The sequence below is a fragment of the Arachis ipaensis genome, chromosome B4 (genome assembly GCF_059453495.1).
Source record: "Arachis ipaensis isolate K30076 ecotype BB chromosome B4, ASM5945349v1, whole genome shotgun sequence".
Classification (NCBI taxonomy): domain Eukaryota; kingdom Viridiplantae; phylum Streptophyta; class Magnoliopsida; order Fabales; family Fabaceae; genus Arachis; species Arachis ipaensis.
Window position 1 is genome coordinate 40,166,616 of NC_142439.1, and position 15,162 is coordinate 40,181,777.

General features: G+C 37.0%; 2 non-coding genes across 2 annotated transcripts; one reads left to right on the plus strand and one right to left on the minus strand.

Moving 5' to 3' along the window:
* The first annotated feature begins 5,216 nt into the window (after nucleotides 1–5,216).
* Nucleotides 5,217–5,324, plus strand: LOC148567283 (small nucleolar RNA R71). The gene has a single exon (XR_015882183.1). It is a non-coding gene; the product is annotated as a small nucleolar RNA R71 (small nucleolar RNA).
* Nucleotides 5,325–14,083: 8,759 nt separating this feature from the next.
* LOC148567284 (small nucleolar RNA R71) lies at nucleotides 14,084–14,192 on the minus strand. Its single transcript, XR_015882691.1, has one exon. It is a non-coding gene; the product is annotated as a small nucleolar RNA R71 (small nucleolar RNA).
* Nucleotides 14,193–15,162: the final 970 nt, after the last annotated feature.

Here is a 15,162-nt window from a genome sequence, read left to right on the forward strand (position 1 = left end):
ACGCAATTGAGAGCGCGCCATGTGGACTCTTGTAGCTCCAAAAAATCTACTTTGAGTTCAGGGAGGTCAGAATCCAACAGCATCTGCAGTCCTTCTTCAGCCTCTTAATCAGATTTTTGCTCAGGTCCCTCAATTTCAGCCAGAAATTACCTGAAATCACAGAAAAACACACAAACTCATAGTAAAGTCCAGAAATGTGAATTTTAATTAAAAACTAATAAAAATATACTAAAAACTAACTAAATCATACTAAAAACTATGTAAAAACACTGCCAAAAAGCGTATAAATTATCCACTCATCACAACACCAAACTTAAATTGTTGCTTGTCCCCAAGCAACTAAAAATCAAATAGGATAAAAAGAAGAGAATATACTATAAATTCCAAATATCAATGAAACTTAGCTCCAATTAGATGAGCGGGACTAGTAGCTTTTTGCCTCTTGAATAGTTTTGGCATCTCACTTTATCCATTGAAGTTCAGAATGATTGGCATCTATAGGAACTTAGATTTTAGATAGTGTTATTGATTCTCCTAGTTCAGTATGTTGATTCGTGAACACATATACTTTATGAGTCTTGGCCGTGGCCCTAAGCACTCTGTTTTCCAGTATTACCACCGGATACATACATGCCACAGACACATAACTGGGTGAACCTTTTCAGATTGTGACTCAGCCTTGCTAAAGTCCCCAATTAGAGGTGTCCAGGGTTCTTAAGCACACTCTTTTTTTGCTTTGGACCTTGACTTTAACCGCTCAGTCTCAAGTTTTTACTTGACACCTTCACGCCACAAGCACATGGTTAAGGACAGCTTAGTTTAGCCGCTTAGGCCAAGATTTTATTCCTTTAGGCCCTCCTATCCACTGATGCTCAAAGCCTTGGATCCTTTTTATTACCCTTGCCTTTTGGTTTTAAGGGCTATTGGCTTTTTGCTCTTGCCTTTTGGTTTAAAGAGCTTTTGGCTTTTTCTGCTTGCTTTTTCTTTTTCCTTCTCTTTTTTTTCGCCATTTTTCTTTTCTCTCTCTTTTTTTTCGCAAGCTTTTGTATTCACTGCTTTTTCTTGCTTCAAGAATCAATTTTTTTTATTTTTCAGATTATCAATAACATTTCTCCTTTTCATCATTCTTTCAAGAGCCAACATATTTAACATTCATAAACCACAATATCAAAAGACATATGCACTGTTCAAGCATTCATTCAGAAAACAAAAAGTATTGTCACCACATCAAAATAATTAAACTAGTTTCAAGGATGAATTCAAAATCATGTACTTCTTGTTCTTTTGTAATTAAAACATTTTTCATTTAAGAGAGGTGATGGATTCATAGGACATTCATAACTTTAAGGCATAGACACTTAAATACTAATGATCATGTAATAAGACACAAACATAAACATAAAGCATAGTAAATGAAAAATAAGAAAATAAGAACAAGGAGATTAAGGAATGGGTCCACCTTAGTGAGGGTGACGTCTTCCTCTTCTTGAAGAACCAATGGTGCTCTTGAGCTCCTCCATATCTCTTCCTTGTCTTTGTTGCTCCTCCCTCATAGCTCTCTGATCTTCTCTAATCTCATGGAGGATGATGGAGTGCTCTTGGTGCTCCATCCTTAGTTGTCCCATGTTGGAGCTTAATTCTCCTAGGGAAGTGTTGATTTGCTCCCAATAGTTTTGTGGAGGGAAGTGCATCCCTTGAGGCATCTCAGGGATTTTATGGTGAGAAATTTCCTCATACTCTTGTTGAGGTCCATGATCTCTTGTTTGCTCCATCCTCTTCTTAGTGATGGGCTTGTCCTCATCAATGAGGATGTCTACCTCTATGTCAATTCCAGCCGAATTGCAGAGGTGGCAAATGAGGTGAGGAAAGGCTAACCTTGCCAAAGTGGAGGACTTGTCAGCCACCTTGTAGAGTTCTTGAGGTATAATCTCATGAACTTCCACTTCCTCCCCAATCATGATACTATAGATCATGATGGCCTGGTCTACAGTAACTTCAGACCAGTTGCTAGTAGGAATAATTGAGCGTTGAATAAACTCCAACCATCCTCTAACTATAGGCTTAAGGTCCAGTCTTCTCAATTGAACCGGTTTGCCTCTTGAGTCAACTTTCTATTGAGCTCCTTCCACACATATGTCCATGAGGACTTGGTCCAACCTTTGATCAAAGTTGACCCTTCTAGTGTAGGGGCGTGCATTTTCTTGCATCATTGGCAAGTTGAATGCCAGCCTTACATTTTCCGGACTGAAATCTAAGTATTTCCCCCGAACCATGGTAAGCCAATGCTTTGGATTCGGGTTCACACTTTGATCATGGTTCCTAGTGATCCATGCGTTTGCATAGAACTCTTGAACCATTAAGATCCCGACTTGTTGAATGGGGTTGGTGAGAACTTCCCAACCTCTTCTTCGGATCTCATGTCGGATCTCCGGATACTCATTCTTTTTGAGCTTGAAAGGAATCTCAGGGATCACTTTCTTCTTGGCCACAACTTCATAGAAGTGGTCTTGATGGACCTTTGAGATGAATCTCTCCATCTCCCATGACTCAGAGGTGGAAGCAATTGCCTTCTCTTTCCTCTTTCTTGAGGTTTCTCTGGCCTTAGGTGCCATTAATGGTTATGGAAAAACAAAAAGCAATGCTTTTACCACACCAAACTTAAAATTTTTGCTCGTCCTTGAGCAAAAGAAGAAAGAAAGAATGAGAAGAAGAAGAAAAATGGAGGAGAGGGAGAGAGGTGTGTATTCGGCCAAGGGGAAGAAGAGAGGATTGTGTTGTGTGAAAATGAAGAGGGGATGAGGGGTTTATATAGGAGTGGGGAGAGGTTTAGGGTTAGGCCATTAGGGTTGGGTTTGGGAGGGAAAAAAGTTCGAATTTTGGAGGTAGGTGGGGTTTTTGGGGAAGAGAGGATGGATGTGAGTGGCGAAGAAGTGATAGGAAAGAGTGATTGAGGTGATTGGTGAGGGGTATTTGTGGAAGAGAGTTATGAAAAGGTGTGAAGAGGAGAGAAGAAAATGTGGGGATCCTGTGGGGTCCACAGATCCTGTGGGGTCAAGGACTTAACATCCCTGCTCCAATTAGGCGTGTAAAATACCCTTAGCATGCATGTCTGGCGTTAAACGCCAACTTGCTGCTTTTTTTGGCGTTAAACGCCCAAATGTAGCCTGTTTCTGGCGTTTAACGCCACTTCCATGCTATGTTCTGGCGTTAAACGCCAGTCTGGTGCTTGTTTCTGGCGTTTAACGCCAGCTTGATGCTTATTTCTAGCGTTAAACGCCAGTTTGATGCTTCTTACTAGCGTTTAAATTCCAGTAAGTTCTTCCTCCAGGGTGAGCTGTTTTTAAAGCTGTTTTTCATTCTGTTTTTGATTTTTCAGTAGTTTTTGTGACTCCACATGATCATCAACCTATAAAAAATATTAAATAACAATAGAAAATAAATAGATATAATTAAATAATATTGGGTTGCCTCCCAACAAGCGCTTCTTTAATGTCAATAGCTTGACAGTGAGCTCTCATGGAGCCTCACAAATGTTCAGAGCATTGTTGGGACCTTCCAACACCAAACTTAGAGTTTGAATGTGGGGGTTCAACACCAAACTTAGAGTTTGGTTGTGGCCTCCCAACACCAAATTTAAAGTTTGAATGTGGGGGCTTTGGTTGACTCTGCAGTGAGAGAAGCTTTTCATGCTTACTCTCCATGGTTACAGAAGGAGATCCTTGAGTTTTAAATACAAGGTTGTCCTCATTTAGTTGAAGGACCAATTCTCCTCTATCCACATCAATCACAGCTCTTGCTGTGGCTAGGAAGGGTCTTCCAAGGATGATGGATTCATCCTCATCCTTCCGAGTGTCTAGGATTATGAAATCAGCCGGGATGTAAAGGCCTTCAACCTTTACTAGCACGTCCTCTACTAGTCCATAAGCATGTTTTCTTGAGTTTTCTGCCATCTCTAATGAGATTCTGGCAACTTGCACCTCAAAGATCCCAAGTTTCTCCATTACAGAGAGTGGCATTAAGTTTATTTCTGACCCCAGGTCATACAGAGCCTTCTCAAAGGTCATGGTGCCTATGTTACAGAGAATTAGAAATTTACCAGGATCCTATTTCTTTTGAGATAATTTATGCCTATCCAATGCATTCAGTTCATTGGTGAGCAAGAGAGGTTCATCTTCCCAAGTCTCATTACCAAATAATTTGGCATTCAGCTTTATGATTGCACCAAGGTACTTAGCAACTTGCTCTTCAGTAATGTCTTCATCCTCTTCAGAGGATGAATACTCATCAGAGCTCATGAAGGGTAGAAAGAGGTTCAATGGAATCTCTATGGTCTCTAGATGAGCCTCAGATTCCTTTGGTTCCTCAAAGGGAAACTCCTTATTGGTCACTGAGCCTCCCAGGAGGTCTTCCTCACTAGGATTCACGTCCTCCTCCACCTCTTTGGGTTCGGCCACACCAAGTAAGGTAATGGCCTAGCACTCTCTTTTTGGATTCTCTTCTGTATTGCTTGGGAGAATACTAGGAGGAGTTTTAGTGACCCTTTTACTCAGCTGGCCCACTTGTGCCTCCAAATTTTTAATGGAGGACCTTGTTTCATTCATGAAACTTAAAGTGGCCTTAGATAGATCAGAGACTATATTTGCTAAGCTAGATAGATTCTACTCAGAATTCTCTGTCTGTTGCTGAGTGGATGATGGAAAAGGCTTGCTATTGCTAAACCTGTTTCTTCCACCATTATTAAAGCCTTGTTGAGACTTTTGTTGATCCTTCCATGAGAAATTTGGATGATTTCTCCATGAGGGATTATAGGTATTTCCATAGAGTTCCCCCATGTAATTCACCTCTGCTATTGCAGGGTTCTCAGGATCATAAGCTTCTTCTTCAGAAGATGCCTCTTGAGTACTGTTGGATGCAGCTTGCAATCCATTCAGACTCTGAGAAATCATATTGACTTGCTGAGTCAATATTTTATTCTGAGCCAATATGGCATTCAGAGTATCAATCTCAAGAACTTCCTTCCTCTGAGGCATCCCATTACTCACAGGATTCCTTTCAGAAGTGTACATGAACTGGTTATTTGCAACCATGTCAATGAGTTCCTGAGCTTCTGCAGGTGTTTTCTTTAGGTGAATGGATCCACCTGCAGAATGGTCCAATGACATTTTTGATAATTCAGACAGACCATCATAGAATATATCCAGGATGGTCCATTCTGAAAGCATGTCAGAAGGATACTTTTTGGTCAGTTGCTTGTATCTCTCCCAAGCTTCATAGAGGGATTCACCTTCTTTCTGTTTGAAGGTTTGAACATCCACTCTAAGCTTGCTAAGCTTTTGAGGAGGAAAGAACTTGGCTAAGAAAGTCGTGACCAGCTTATCCCAAGAGTTCAGGCTATCTTTAGGTTGAGAGTCCAACCATATTCTAGCTCTGTCCCTTACAGCAAACGGGAAAAGCATAAGCCTGTAGACCTCAGAATCAATCCCATTGGTCTTAACAGTCTCACAGATTTGCAAGAATTTAGTTAAGAACTGAAAAGGATCTTCTGATGGAAGTCCATGAAACTTGCAATTCTGTTGCATCAGAGAAACTAATTGAGGCTTTAGCTCAAAATTGTTTGCTCCAATGGCAGGGATTGAGATGCTTCTTCCATGTAAATTGAAATTTGGTGCAGTAAAGTCACCAAGCATGTTCCTTGCATTGTTATTATTTTCGGCCATGTCTCCATCTTTTTCGAAAATTTCTGTCAGATTTTCTCCAGAGACTTGTGCTTTAGCTTCCCTTAGTTTCCTCTTCAGAGTCCTTTCAGGTTCAGGATCGGCTTCAACAAGAATGTTCTTATCCTTGTTCCTGCTCATATGAAAAAGAAGAAAACAGAAAAGAAGAGGAATCCTCTATGTCACAGTATAGAGATTCCTTTATGTGAGTAGAAGAATAAAAGAAATCTGAACACAGAAAGAGGGAGAGGGTTCGAATTTTTAAGAAGAAGAGAAGTGTTAGTAGATAAATAAATAATTAGGAGGAGGTGAGAGAGAAGAATTTTTGAAAATAATTGAAAAGAAAAGAAAAATATTTTTGTTTTTATTTTGAATTTTGGTTAGAATTCAAAAAATTTAAAAAGAAAATTGAAGTTAAATTAAATTAAAATTTAAAACAATTAGTTAATTAAAAAGGAATTTTGAAAAAGAGGAAGGTGATTTTCAAAAATTAGAGAGAGAGAATTAGTTAGGTAGTTTTGAAAAAGATAAGAATTAAACAAAAAGATAAGATTAATTGAAAAATATTTGAAAATCAATTTTGAAAAGATAAGAGGTTAGAAAAGATTTTGAAATTGATTTTGAAAAAGATGTGATTGACATTGAAAAAGATATGATTGAAAATCATTTTGAAAAAGATTTGAATTGGAAATTAAAAAGATTTGATTTTTTTGAAATTAAAGTTGATTACTTGACTAACAAGAAACAAAAAGATATGATTTTAAAATTTAAAGATTGAACCTTTCTTATTAGGCAAGTAACAAACTAAAATTTTTTGAATCAATCACATTAATTGTTAGTAAAGATTTTGAAATTATGAAATGAAATTAAGAAAAAGATTTTGAAAATCATTTTAAAATTTTCGAAAATCATAAAAGAAATGAAAAAGATTTGACTTTTGAAAAAAGATTTGAAAAAGACAAAATTTTTAAATTGAAAATTTGATTTGACTTATAAGAAACAACTAAATTTTGAAATTTTTTTGAAAAAGTCAACTCAAATATTCGAAATTTATGAGAAGAATAAGGGAAAGATATTTTTTTATTTTTGAATTTTTAATGAAGAAAGAGAAAAACATAAAAATGATGCAAAACATGAAAATTTAAGATCAAAATAAAAATGCATGCAAGAACACTTTGAATGTCAAGATGAACACCAAGAACACTTTGAAGATCAAGATGAACACCAAGAATTATTTTTGAAAATTTTTAAGAAAAGAAAAACATGCAAGACACCAAACTTAAAAATTTTTAAACTTTAGACACTAATAATTCAAAAATGCATATGAAAAACAAGAAAAGACACAAAACAAGAAAATTTAAAGATCAAACAAAGAAGATCATCAAGAACAACTTGAAGATCATGAAGAACATCATACATGAGTTTTCAAAAACTTTAATGAAATTGAAAAGATGCAATTAACACCAAACATAAAATTTGACACTAGACTCAAACAAGAAACATCAAATTTTTGGTTTTTATGGTTTTATTAAATTTTTTTTTTCGAAAATTATTTTGGGAAAAACGAAAAAGAAGAAAAAAAATTTTTTTTGTATTTTTCGAAAATAAGAAATAAAAAGCTTAAAATTAAAATAAAATTACCTAATATGAGCAATAAGATGAACCGTCAGTTGTTCAAACTCGAACAATCCCCGGCAACGGCGCCAAAAACTTGGTGCGCAGAAATCGTGATCGTTCATTCCTTGGTAACGGCGCTGAAAACTTAATACGCACGTTCATAATCTTAATTCTTTGTCACAACTTCGCACAACTAACCAGCAAGTGCACTGGGTCGTCCAAGTAATAAACCTTACGTGAGTAAGGGTCGATCCCACGGAGATTGTCGGCTTGAAGCAAGCTATGGTCACTTTGTAAATCTCAGTCAGGCGGATTCAAATGGTTATGGTGAATTGATAATTAAAATATAAAATAGGATAGAGATACTTATGTAATTCCTTGGTGAGAATTTCAGATAAGCGTATAGAGATGCTTTTATTCCTCCTGAACCTCTGCTTTCCTGCTGTCTTCATCTAATTATTCCTAATCCTTTCCATGGCAAGCTTTAAGTAGGGCATCACCGTTGTCAATGGCTACTTCCCGTCCTCTCAGTGAAAATGGTCCAAGATGCGCTGTCACCGCACGGCTAATCATCTGTCGGTTCTCGATCATACTAGAATAGGATTCAGTAATCCTTTTGCGTCTGTCACTATGCCCAGTCACAACCATCCCTTCCCGGATCCTACTCGGAATACCACAGACAAGGTTTAGACTTTTCGAATCTCAAGAATGGCCACCAATAGTTCTAGCCTATACCAGGAAGACTTTGATCTCACGATCAGAAGGCTAAGAGATACACATTCAAGCTTGTTTGCATGTAGAACGGAAGTGTTTGTCAGACACGCGTTGATAAGTGAGAATGATGATGAGCGTCACATAATCATCACATTCATCATGTTCTTGTGTGCGAATGAATATCTTAGAGAAGAAATAGGCTTGAATTGAATAGAAAAATAATAGTACTTTGCATTAATTCATGAGGAACAACAGAGCTCCACACCTTAATCTATGGTATGTAGAAACTCTACCGTTGAAAATACATAAGGGATAATGGTCCAGGCATGGCCGAATGACCAGCCTCCCAAAGAGGGTTCAATCATCAAAACATGATCAAAAGATGATCCGAAGATGTAAATATAATAGTAAAAAGTCCTATTTATACTAAACTAGTTACTAGGGTTTACAGAGATAAGTAAATGATGCAGAAATCTACTTCCGGGCCCACTTGGTGTGTGCTTGGGCTGAGCATTAAAGCTTTCACGTGTAGAGGTCTTCCTTGGAGTTAAACACCAGTTTGTAACCTGTTTCTGGCATTTAACTCTGCTTTGCAACCTCTTTCTGGCGTTTAACTCCAGAATAAGGCAGAAATCTGGCATTGAACGCAAGTTTGCATCGTCTAAACTCAGGAAAAGTATGGACTATTATATATTGCTAGAAAGTCCTGGATGTCTACTTTCTAACGCAATTCAAAGCGCGCCATTTGGACTTCTGTAGCTCCAGAAAATCCACTTTGAGTGCAGGGAGGTCAGAATCCAACAGCATCTGCAGTCCTTCTTCAGCCTCTGAATCAGATTTTTGCTTAGGTCCCTCAATTTCAGCCAGAAATTACCTGAAATCACAGAAAACACACAAACTCATAGTAAAGTTCAGAAATGTGAATTTTAATTAAAAACTAATAAAAATATACTAAAAACTAACTAAATCATATTAAAAACTATGTAAAAACACTGCCAAAAAGTGTATAAATTATCTGCTCATCATGCGACAAGAGGGAGAGGGGCTACCGGAGAGGATGTCTAGGGAGAAGGTCAGAGAGAGAGTGGGTTGTAGGGGAGAGGGGGCGGCAGCGAAAGTGGGCTGCAGAGGGACTACCGACGGCGGCGGGGCTGACGGAGTGACAGGAAGAGGGTTAGAGAGAGAGTGGGAGAAGAGAGGGTAAACCGAGAGAAGGAGATTTGAAATGAAAGGGGAGAGGGTTCGCACCTCAAATTTTTTGGCTCGTTACAATCAGATTTACTGGCGAATAACTTCAATGGTAATGTTTTGCAGGTGACCAAAATACTGCGTCGTACTAAATTGAGTTACCGTTGGATCTATCCGATGGTAACGAATCTGCGTCAAGTTTTCCATTTTTCCTTCATTTATTACAAGTCACTTTACCGTCAGAATAGAAATTTAACGGTAAATAGTTCCACCTCTCGCTTATAAATCTGATTGTAAATCCGACAGTAACATGCAACGCTAAATCTGACGGAAAATCCAATGGTACCCAACGATTTTTTTTGTGATGAATATCCATCGAAATATACATTTTCAAAAAGTGTTTTAGAGATTAGATTTTGGTATGATTTTTTACAATTTATTTTGTCAATGACCAAGAATACTTTTAAAAAATAAATTTTTTTATAAAATTTTAACACAACTGCAAAAGTAATTTGTTAAATAAAAAAGTTATTTTTCTCATAAAAAATAATATTTTTTTATTATTTTGTTGTATTTTATAATATTTTATAGACATTTTTGTTATTAAAAGTTAGAGTATTTTTTAGGTTTAATTACTCTGTTGGTCTCTATAGTTTTGCAAAATTTTTAATTAGGTCTCTATATTTTTTTCCTTTTAATTGGGTCCTTGCACCAATTTTTTTTTCAATTAGGTCCATTTTGGTAGTAATTGGCTTAATTGTATAGGGACCCAACTAAAAAAAATTGGTGCAGGGACTCAAATAAAAGGAAAAAAAAGTGTAGGGACTCCATTAAAAAAAAATTGGTGCAAGGACTCAATTAAAAGGAAAAAAATATAGAGACCTAATTAAAAAATTCGCGTTCCTATAGGAACCAACAGAGTAATTAAACCTATTTTTTATTAAACCAACCTCCATCAGCCCAACATAACAACAACACAAAAAAATTCAGGCCCAAATTTAACATTCATAAGAAGCAATTCTTTACTTTTCTATTATTTCTTTTTGCTCAAACTTTTCTTCTATTGTTCCAAAATGTGTGACTCACCTTTTCTGTTAGGATAAGATTCATTTTCTAGATTTGATAGCTGTCATATGGATTTGGTGAGCTGTGCATTTTTCTTTCTATATATATACATCCTTTGTAATCATTGGTCAACAAGGGGAATACAATACACATTTTCATTCATTCATACTATTCTCTGCCTTTTTCTTGTTCTTGTTATGGTATCAGAGCCGTTACGGCTCTATTGATACCCAGAATATAGTTAAAATCTCTAGTTCTAATAATCAGTGATCTCCTCCCTCTCCTCCTTCTTCTTCATCACACATAGTGGATATTTTTTAAGATCAATCCAGTCCCTATTATATACATCCTAGCGAAAATTTTACGTCTGTGCTTGTTGCTCCTATTCTAACAAGAAATAACTACTATTCTTGGAGTAGATATTTCACCATAGCAGTTATTTCTAAAAATAAACATGATTTTCTCACTGGTACAATACCTTCACCCCTTTCTGAATATCCTCTCATCCCAGCCTAGGAACGTTGCAACAACCTCGTTCTTTCCTAGCTTTTTCATTCTCTTTCACCATCCATCACTCAGAGCATGATATATCTCAATATTGCTGCCTCTGTTTGTATTGATCTTAAAGAATGATTTTGTTAGTCAAATTTCTTACGCGTAGCAGAATTACAAGAAGAAGTTTATAGCCTAAAACAAGGTACACTTACTGTCACTGACTTCTATACTTTTCTGAAAACCCTCTGGGAGAAACTTGAAAATTCCATACCACTTCCTATCTTCACTTGTCCAAATAAAACCTATCGAAACCAAGACTTCATCATTAGATTTTTGAAGGGCCTAAATAAATGGTACGCGGTCGTTCGTTCACAGTTACTTCTCATGGACCTTCTGCCTCCTGTGACCAGAGTCTTCGCGATGGTAATTTAACATGAGTGGCAGATCCAAATCGGGTCTAGTATCCTAGATGAGCAGCGGATTTTTGCCGCCGCATTGGATACCTCACACGTCTCCTATAGCTGCGGACGAGGCTCTGGTTCCGCTAATGCCCGACGTGATGCTCCTCCTTCCAAGCTTTGCACATTCTGTGGAAAAGGGGGGCACACTGTGGATGTTTGCTATGGAAAGCACGGTTACCCCCTAGGTCATTTGCGATTCCCAGGACAGTCGTGCATCTCCAGCGAAAGGGCACCCTCTTCTGTGCACAGCACCATCGCCTCCTTCCAACCCTCTCTGTCACAGCCACCAAATGCCCTAATTCAGAGGGGGGAGGGATGCGTTGAAGACAACCCAGGAGCAGTCAGTAATGGGCTTGACCCCCTCCCAATACAATACTCTCTTGGCATTTTTGAAACACGCTTAGGCCTATGCTTCAGAAAACAAGGATGAGAAGGGCTCTACTTCCTCTCAAACCGGGCTGCTTCCTACCCATGTTTGGGCATTTATTTACTTTGTTCTTCATATACCTTTTTTATTTTAAATAATATTACATCATCCTCTAATTTTTCTGGTACTTGGATAATTGATTCTGGTACTACAGATTATACAACTTCGAATTTTTCAAATTTTGTTTCTTACACAAAAATTAGACCTATTATTGTTCATATGCCAAATAGTTCACAAGTCATTGCACAATATAAAGGTGTTGTTATATTTCCAACATCTTATTTTTTAATGATGTCTTGTATTTGCCAATGTTTTACTTCAATCTAATTTTCGTTTTAAAAATTACCTCTATGCTTCATTATGATCTTACTTTTTCTCAATATTCATGTCTTCTACAGGAATTGAACACATTGAGGATGATTGATTTGGGTAAATTAAGAGAAGGATTGTACATCTTTGAAAAAGCCTTTGACACCACCAATAACACTACAATACCGTTACATTCAATAAATTTCACACACCATCAACACTCAACATCTTCTAAGTTATGGCATCTCCATTTAGGATATTTTTTTGGACAAAGACTCAATTTTTTATATAGGTAATATCCTTTTATTTCATCTCATCAAAATGAAATTTACGATGTATGCCATTTTTCTAAGCAAAGAAAACTTTCTTTTTCACAACTTTGAGTCATGCAAACGCTAATTTTGAATTATTACACTTTGATATTTTGGGACTATTTAGAACTGTTTCTATTCATTATCATAAATATTTTTTAACTATTGTAGATGATTTTAGCTGATTCACTTGGGTTGTTTTATTAAAGTCTAAAAGTGAGGTTTTACAACACATTACAAATTTTATTGGTTTAGTAAAAACTCAATTTAATTCAAAAGTTAAAATTGTTCGTTGTGATAATGGTCCTAAATTTTTATTTACTGAATTTTACTCATCCAAAGGGATCATTCATCGACGAAGTTGTGTTGAAATACCTCAACATAATGGTAGAGTGGAAAAAAATATCAACATATTTTAAATGTTGCAAGAGCTTTCATATTTCAATCCAATTTACCTCTTAATTTTTGATTTTATGCTATCAATCAGCGGTTTATTTAATAAATCAGATTCCATCATCTATTTTAAAATTTAAAACCTCTTTTGAAGTTTTATATAATAAATCACCTAATTACAATGATTTAAAAATTTTTGGATACTTATGTTTTGTTTCTACTCTTACTAACATTTGTTCAAAATTTGATCCGCGGGCATACAAAGCAATTTTTCTTGGTTACCCAAATGGTTTAAAAGGATATATTGTCTATTCTTTACATGATAAAAAGATTTTGGTATCTAGAAATGTTCTTTTTCATGAATTAACTTTATCTTTAGTCACCAAAAGCCCAAAACCTCTTCAACCCATTACACCTATTCTTGGCCCAAATTCTCACTCCTCCTTACCTCCTGCACAACACACACACCAATCCATTCCTATTGATCCCACCACCCAATATGCTACTTCCCATCATCTTCACCCTAATACCATTTTTCCAGAAACCCCTACTTCAATTCCTTCTTCATCAACGTGTTCAACCCCTTCTCCCTCTCTTTTCCACTTCTTCACCTATTTTTCTTTTCCCTCTTCTTAAAATTTGAATACTCTCTCTCTCATCTCTTTATATTTATTTTATTTATTTACTAACATTTCTCTTCTACTCATCTAATAATTTGAACCCTCTCCCTCTCTCTGTGTTCGAATTCTTCTTATTCTCTCTCTACCTCATTCTTCTAGTCTTCTTTTCTTCTGACACATAAAGGAATCTCTATACTGTGATATAGAGGATTCCTCTTCTCTTTTTGTTCTCTTCTTTTTCATATGAGCAGGAACAGGGATAAAGACATTCTTGTTGAAGCTGATCCTGAACCTAAAAGGACTCTGAAGAGAAAGCTAAGAGAAGATAAAGCACAACACTCCGGAGAGGACCTTACAGCAAATTTCAAAAAAGAGGCAAACATGGCAGCCGAACCTGAGAACAATTGTGGAGATGCAAGGAAGATGCTTGGTGACTTTACTGCACCAACTTCCAACTTCTATGGAAGAAGCATCTCAATTCCTGCAATTGGGGCAAACAACTTTAGTTTCTCTAATGCAACAGAATTGTAAGTTTCATGGACTTCTATTGGAAGATCCTCATCAGTTCTTAGCTGAATTCTTGCAAATCTGTGACACTATTAAGACCAATGGGGTTGATCCCGAGGTCTACAGACTTATGCTTTTCTCCTTTTCTATAAGAGACAGAGCTCGGATATGGTTGGACTCACAACCTAGAGAAAGCTTGAACTCTTGGGAAAAGTAGGTCAATGCTTTCTTGGCCAAATTCTTTCCACCTCAAAAGATGAGCAAGGTTAGAGTGGAAGTCCAAATCTTCAGACAGAAGGAAGATGAATCCCTCTATGAAGCTTGGGAAAGATACAAACAATTGATCAGAAGGTGTCCTTCTGACATGCTTTCAGAATGGAGCATCTTAGGTATATTCTATGATGGTCTGTCTAAATTGTCCAAGATATCATTGGACCACTCTGCTGGTGGATCTCTTTATCTGAAGAAAACACCCGCAGAAGCCCAAGAACTCATTGAAATCGTTGCAAATAACCAGTTCATGTATACTTCTGAAAGAAATCCTGTGAATAATGGGATGACTCAGAAGAAAGAAGTTCTTAAGATTGATACTCTGAATGCCATATCGGCTCAGAATAAAATATTGACTCAGCAAGTCAATATGATTTCTCAGAATCTGACTGGAATACAAGCTGCATCCGACAGTACTAAAGAAGCCTCCTCTGAAGGAGAAGCTTATGTCCCTGAGAATCCTGCAATGGAAGAGGTGAATTACATGGGAGAATTCTATGAAAACACCTATAATCCTTCATGGAGAAATCATCCAAATTTCTCATGGAAGGATCAACAGAAGCCTCAACAAGGCTTCAATAATAATAATGGTGGGAGAACTAGGTTTGGCAATAGCAAGCCTTTTCCATCATCTTCTCAGCAATAGACAGAGAATTCTAAGCAGAGCATCTCTGACTTAGCAACCATAGTATCTGATCTATCTAAGACCACTCTCAATTTTATGACTGAAACAAGGTCCTCCATCAGAAATTTGGAGGCACAAGTGGGTCAGCTGAGTAAAAGAGTTACTGAAATCCCTCATAGTACTCTCCCAAGAAATACAGAAGAGAATCCAAAGAGAGAGTGCAAGGCCATCAAAATATCCAAAGTGGTCGAACCTATAGAGGAGGAAGAAGTAGTGATTTCTAGTGAGGAAGACCTCAATGGACGTCCACTAACCACTAAAGAGTTCCCTAATGAGGAACCAAAGGAATCTGAGGCTCATACAGAGACCATAGAGATTCTACTGAACTTACTGTTACCATTCATGAGCTCTTATGAGTATTCTTCCTCTGAAGAAGATGAAGATAT